The sequence below is a fragment of the Acomys minous genome, assembly GCF_964271855.1.
Source record: "Acomys minous genome assembly, chromosome: 15".
Classification (NCBI taxonomy): domain Eukaryota; kingdom Metazoa; phylum Chordata; class Mammalia; order Rodentia; family Muridae; genus Acomys; species Acomys minous.
In genome coordinates this window covers 85,153,722-85,160,532 of record NC_140497.1, presented here as the reverse complement: position 1 = coordinate 85,160,532, position 6,811 = coordinate 85,153,722, and positions in this window count along the sequence as shown.

The following is a 6,811-nucleotide window of genomic DNA, read 5'->3' as shown; positions in this document are numbered from 1 at the left end:
TGGTTCAGCCACTCACGAAACTCCCATTAAATGGACTTGGGAAATTTAGCCTGTTTCAACCTTTGTGCTTTGAGACTGAAGATACATATGGCCTAGCTTTGGTTTAGCCAGCTTCCCAGTTTAATGTTTCCCCTGTCAGGCATAGCCTTTCAAGTAGCAAAACAAGTCCGGTTTATTTTTAAATATGTTTTATTCCATATTTTTCAGAATTTCACATGCATATTGTATTATATTTACATCATTTCTCCCTGCCCGTCTTCCCTCCAACTTCTCCTGTGCCCCTTTCTCAAACTTGTATTATCTTATTATTTAACTATTATTCCTACATATATGTGCATGTAAATTTATGTTTAAAATCTGCTAAGTTAAAAGAGTCTATTTTGAAACTTTCTGGATGGGATTTTGTGCAGTACTTGTGAACTCACTGCTAACCGAAGTTCAAGTTTTGGAGGACATTGTTTGACGTGCTAACAGCCAAAACAAAGGGCTCGCAGATGGGTGCTAGCCCATGTTCTCGCCTGCTTCTTGAGCCTTCTCCGCGATTCTAAATGCTCCGACTCATCCGAATGAAACTGCTGGGGAAGCCAAAGGGCACCTACCTGCTTTCCTCGACTTCTGTCTAGCCTCTAGCATGCTTCCTCCTCAGTCCATAGTCAAATCAATTCCTTCCATTCTGTCTGTCTCCGCCGCATCTCTGACGAAGCTTTGCAACCATCTGGAGCATCTTTGTTCCTCGGATCAATGTCACCACAGCCCAGGGCAGCACTTGGCACTCAGGTACCTGCTGCTCACTGACTGACTACTGACTGGAGAAACGCTTCATCAAATTCCAGTAGGGGGCGCCTTGCCTACAGTTTAGGAAGACTGTGCAGGCATTGTAGCCCAACTGCATGAAAAATTCAGCCTCCTGTTTAAATTTTAAAATCATTTGTTGTTTATTTAATGGAAACTGAAGTTCTGCCATGTCATACAAGCCTGGAAGCAGTGTATGATTGTCAGCGCTGTCTGATTTTAACCGATAATGTCAATAGCTATGCTTGTGGAAAACACACGATGAAACTGAATGTGGCATTTAGTTTTGAACTTTAAGAATTCAGATCACTGCCCGCATTGAAAACCTTCCTCCCTATTTTTAGGCAACTGTCCTTAGATAAGTGGTGCTTTAAATGAAAATCCCAGATCGTTCTATTTTACCAATAAAGATTCAGGAGCCAGATGCTGAGGTGAAAACCTGCTAGCTCAGAAAGGCAGAGAAAGCACCCAGCTGACCTTCCTACTCAGCTCACGGTCTGATGGAAAAGGCCCAAAAGACTCACTAGCTCAGCTGACAGCCCAGAAGGAAAAGGCAAAATAACAACAAAACAAAACAAAACAAAAAACAAACAAAGAAAACCAAGGCCAAAGGCTTGCTAGCTCAAAGCCCAAAAGCCAAAGGCCAAGGAGCTGAGGAGCTCAAGAGCCAGAGAGCTAAAAGCTAAAAAGCTCCTCCTACTTCCACACGCTGTCTTAAATGCCCTTCAACTCAGAGCCCCTCCTACTCTTTAATCCCTGTCAGCTGGTTTCTTGCTCCGCCTCTTGACCTAGGGTTAACTTTATTACATCCTGTGTCCAGAAAGCTCTTGGATTAAAGGCGTGTGCTGGGGGCTGAATCACAATAAACAAAAGACAGGTTTTTACAATTCACAATCTCAGGGACCACAATGGGATGAAAAATCCCACAACAGATAAGTTAATATTTAATTAGTTTATCTCAAATACGCTTATAGATTATCCCAAAGACCTGTTATTTCAAACATTTATTTTCAGCACTGACTCTCATTTTGCCCCAGGAGCAAAATCAGTGATGCATTGGGACCACTCAGGTAGCTCCGCTCGATACCATAGAGACTCTAACAAGAGGATTGGAATGCTGAGGGATTGATTTTAATAGCAATTACCAGGCACATTAACTCAGTACAAATATAGTTAGCCCAGCCGTAATCTTTAAATATTTTGGTTATGTTTGCAGATATAATATTCTTGCCTGGTTTCCAAAGTAGCCATGTATCTTAGGGTTTCCATTGTTGCAACAAAACACCCTGAGCAAAAAGCAAGTTGGGGATTAAAAAAAGGGTTTGTTAGATTTGTACTTTCACATCACTGTTCATCATCAAAAGAAGTTAAGGCAGGAACTAAACAGGGCAGGGCCCTGGAGGCAGGAACTAAACACAGCCGGACTCTGGAGGCAGGAACTAAACACAGCCAGACCCTGGAGGCAGGAACTAAACAGGGCGGGACCTGGAGGCAGGAGCTGAAGTAGAGGCCATGGAGGGGTGCTGCTTACTGGCTTGCTTCTCGTGACTCCCCTTCTCAGAAGCCTCCCTCACAGAGGGCTATCTGGTGCGTATCCACTTCCTCCAGAGTGCATCAGAGCAATGCGGTTATTAAATACATGCTGTCTGTGTGAGAGCCATTTGCATGGGGATTTTCATATGAGGGATGTTCTCATCACTTTCAGAAAATCCTCTGCCTCCTTGATTTTAGTGCCTATCTCAAAAGCCCTCGATTTTGGGGAAAAAAGAACTGTGGGAACAGTTGTGGACCGCATAGACGCTACTGTGAATCTCCAAGACATGAATTTTTTCTCACGTAGTGGGAAGCCATTTGTGTGCCCTCTGCCTGGACTACTCCAGGTGCACATGATGGAGCCGACTTCTTCCTTTGAACCTGAATAGAAGGGGAAGTGTGTGTGTTTGGGTTCCATCTTTTCCTTGAGCCAAGCCTTGCCATGCATCTTAGATTAGGGGGAATTTACTGCAAGTCCTCCTTCAAATCTGAACATTTCATCTCTCCTTGTTTAGTTAGCAATCCTGGTAATTAGTGGACAGATGACGGCTCCTCAGACCCAAGTGAACCGATGCTCCCCTGCCCCCCTGCTGCCCCCCCCCCATCCACCCCAGGTGTCTTGGCACCTCTGGGAGTGCTCTAGGCAGCTCTCCTTTGCCCAGCAGAGCATCTGGCACGAGTCAGGCATTTAATAAATATTTGCTGAATATGCAAATGCATGTGTGACTGTCCCCCTCAAAATGAACAAAAATATTTAAGTGTCAACACTAATGAGTTCTTTCACAGCAGGACTCAATGAGGGATGTGGGCAGAGGTCTCTGACTTTGAACTCTGCTTAGAGAGAGCTCACACCTTTTTCGGAGCATTCTTTCTGAACAGTGACAGGAGAAGATAACACTTCTTTTCTTCCTCCTCTTCCTTCTAGAATTCTTTTTGAGGCAGGGTCTCAAGTAGGTTCGGTTGGTCCAAATCCACAATGCATCTGAAAATGACCATGATCCTCTAATGTTCCTGCCTCTGCTTCCCACGTGCTAGGATTGTAGGCTCACACCACCGGGATCAAAGGATGGATGTGTGCGTGTGAAGCTGGCACACTCTGAATTGAGTCACACCCCAAGTCTGAGTTCAAGGTTCTTTTTTTTTTTTTAAGATAAAGATTTCTTAAACTTTGTGTCCAAATGTGTCAGTGTGTGTGTGTCTGTGTTCATGGGTGTCCTTGTGTGTTGTGTCTGTGTTCATGGGTGTCCGTGTATGTGTCAGTGTATGTATGTGTGTGTATGTGTCCGTGGGTGTCCTGTGTGTTGTGTGTGTATTCACAGAGCCTGATGACGACTGAGGTCAGGATGTCCTCCCCCGGGAGCCTCTTCTTTCTGAGATAGGGTCAGTCATTTAACCCTGAGCTCACCACTTCAGCCGGGCAGTGACCCTCCAGGACCAGGCCCCCTCCCCTCCCAGTGCTGAGGTTACAGGGTTGTGTCCCATGTCCGGCCTTTACAAGGATCCTGGGGATCCAATCTCAAGTCCTCATGCTTGTACAATACACACTTAACCCACTGAGCTGTTTTCCCATCCCTAGTGACACTTTTAAAATGTTGTTGGTGTGAAATGAAACCTATAGAAAGTTCCATAGAACATTCAAGTCAAACCCTCCTCACATAACTACCTGTCATACCTGGAAGTACCACATAGTTAATACACAGAAAGTTCCCAACACCCTTTTTCCGTCCTCACCCCAAAGGAAAGGCCCACTCTATAGTTTTACAGTAACCAGTTGCTAATTTTTTGTAGCTTTATTGACACACATCATTCAGACACCTGACAATTCATCCACTGACAGGTCACAGGGGAGAATTTTCTAGCGTAGTGTGTAATGTAGTGCAACCATCACCATGCAGAATATTTCTTCACTCCTTGTGTCAGTCAGTGCTCAATTGCTGTGAAGAGACACCACGACCACAACAACACTTATAAAGGAAAACATTTCATTGAGCCTGGCTTAGAGTTTCAGAGGGTTAGTACGTTGTCATCATGGCAGGAAGGATGGCGGCACCTAGGCAGACATGGTGCTGGGGCGGTAGCTGGGAGTTTTATGTCCAGATCAGCAGGCAGCAGGAGGAAAGAGTGACACTGGGCCTGGCTTGAGCATTTGAAACTTCAAAGCCCACCCCCAGTGATGCACTTCCTCCAACAATGCCACACCCCCTGCAAAAGCCACACCTCCTAATAGTGCCACTCCCTAATAACTAGGCATTAAAAACTGTATAAGCATCTACAGGCCATTCCTCTCCGAACCACTACACCCCTAGAGGAAACGCTGCATATACTAGCAATCACCCTCCATCCAGGCCTAGGGAACAAATTCCCTACTTCATGCCTATATAAGTTTGTTTTGTCTGTTTTGCGTATTTCCCATAGTGGAACCATGCAGCCTGTGGTAATTTGTGAGGCTTCCTTTCACTTTGCATGTTTCTTGGTCTGTCTATATTGCAGCACGGACGGACACTTTGTTTCTTCTTATTGCCAAGTAGTATTTCTTTGCACAGATATAACACTCTCCAGCCATTATCTGATGAGTGTTTCGGTTGGTTTTAGCCTTTTCAGCAGCATAGCCAATATTATGATTAACATTTATGCACAGGTTTTTGTGTGGATATGTTTTCTATTCTCTTGGGCGTATGCTAAAGGATTCAGTTGCTGAGTTATTGTACCTCTTTTTAGCATGTTGAGGGACTATCAAACTGTTTCCGAATTGATTGTGCAATGTGCAAGCCCATGCCTGAGGGCTCCAGCTTCTGGCAGCGGCTCTTCTGTGTCTTTTCCAACTCACAACCTTATTAGGTATGAAGTAGCATTTGATTGATATTGTCCTGACAAATGATGTGAATATCTCTTGAAGTGGGCACTGGCTACTTGTATGTCTTGAGAGAAATGTTTATTTGAGTCATCTGTTCTTAAATTAGGTTATGATTTTCTATCATTGGGTTATAAAAATCTTTTAGATATTTGGAATACTAGTTCACCATTGATGACTTGCAAAGTTGTTTTTTTTTTCATTTTCTTGTTGATACCTATTAACACTGGACCATTTTCTTCTTCCTTGATTTTTTTCTCTTGCAGATTTACTTCTATTTTTCTTCTATGAGTTTTTATAATCTCTTATTTGCTGGTTCTGACCATTACATAGACAAGGGGTTCCCCAAAGCAACTGCTTCATAAAGATTTCAAATAAGAATTTTTCTTCCTGCTATTAATGCTCTAGCGATAGCATTTTCTCTCTTGAGAAAACAGGAAGCTTTCAGCCTAGTGACTACAAAGCTAAATAGCTTCTTGGTGACAGATTTTGGAAGAATCATTTTTCCCTAAGAAATCCAGTCCAGTCCACTTTACACCCATCTTTCCCTCTCCTTCTACTCTATATTTTTCTTGGAAACATGAAGTAATGTCTAGTCTTTATGAGGGTAGCAGCACCTTTAAAATGATGCTCCACATATGTTTGCAGAATGAATGTGCTTCACCCATATCCTTCGGAATTATTTTAGATCCAATTTTCCCTGGAGCACCAGGAGAGGGCAGCAGAGGCATGAAAACACTGTCATGATTTAAGTAGTAAGGCTAAGTCAAAGCCAAAAACCTTGGAATAAAAACTACTAGCCCTTAGGGTCAGCAAATAAAAATTCAGGAAAACCTAGGACATAGTTTGCTGGGGTGGGGTGGGGGGGGCATCATTGTTATTCTGGGGTTTTGAATAGGAATGCCCCCCCACCCCCCTCCCATAGACTCAAGTGTTTGAATACATCATTGACTTTGCTCCTGGGGCAAAATGAGAGTCAGTGCTGAAAATAAACATTTGAAATAACAGGTCTTTGTCATAAACTAATTAAATATTAACTTATCTGTTGCAGGATCTTTCATCCCATTGTGGTCCCTGAGATTGTGAACTGTAAAAAACCGGTCTTTTGTTTATTGTGGTTCAGCACCAGCACACGCCTTTAATCCAAGAGCTTTCTGGACACAGGATGTAATCAAGTTAACCCCAGGCCAAGAGGTGGAGCAAGAAACCAGCTGACAGGGATTAAAGAGTAGGAGGGGCTTTGAGTTGAGGGGTATTTAAAACAGTGTGTAGAAGTAGAAGGGTCTTTAGTCTTTGGTGCTTTTAGCCCTTGGGCTTTACTCTTGTGATTGTAGCTCTTTGGCTTTTAACTTTCTAGTTCTTGAGCTCTTGAGCTCCTCAGCTCCTTGGCCTTTAGCTTTTTGGGCTTTGAGCTAGCAAGCCTTTGGCCTTGGGTTCTTTGGCCTTTTCCTCCTGGGCTGTCAGCTGAGCTAATGAGCCTTCTGGGCCTTTCCATCAGGATGTGTGAGCCCTTCCGGTAAGCTGGGCTCCTTCTCTGCCTCTCTAAGCTAGCAGGTTTTCACCTCAGCATCTGGCTCCCGAGTCTTTGTTGGTAAAATAAAATGATCTGGGATTTTCCTTTAAAATAACAATGTC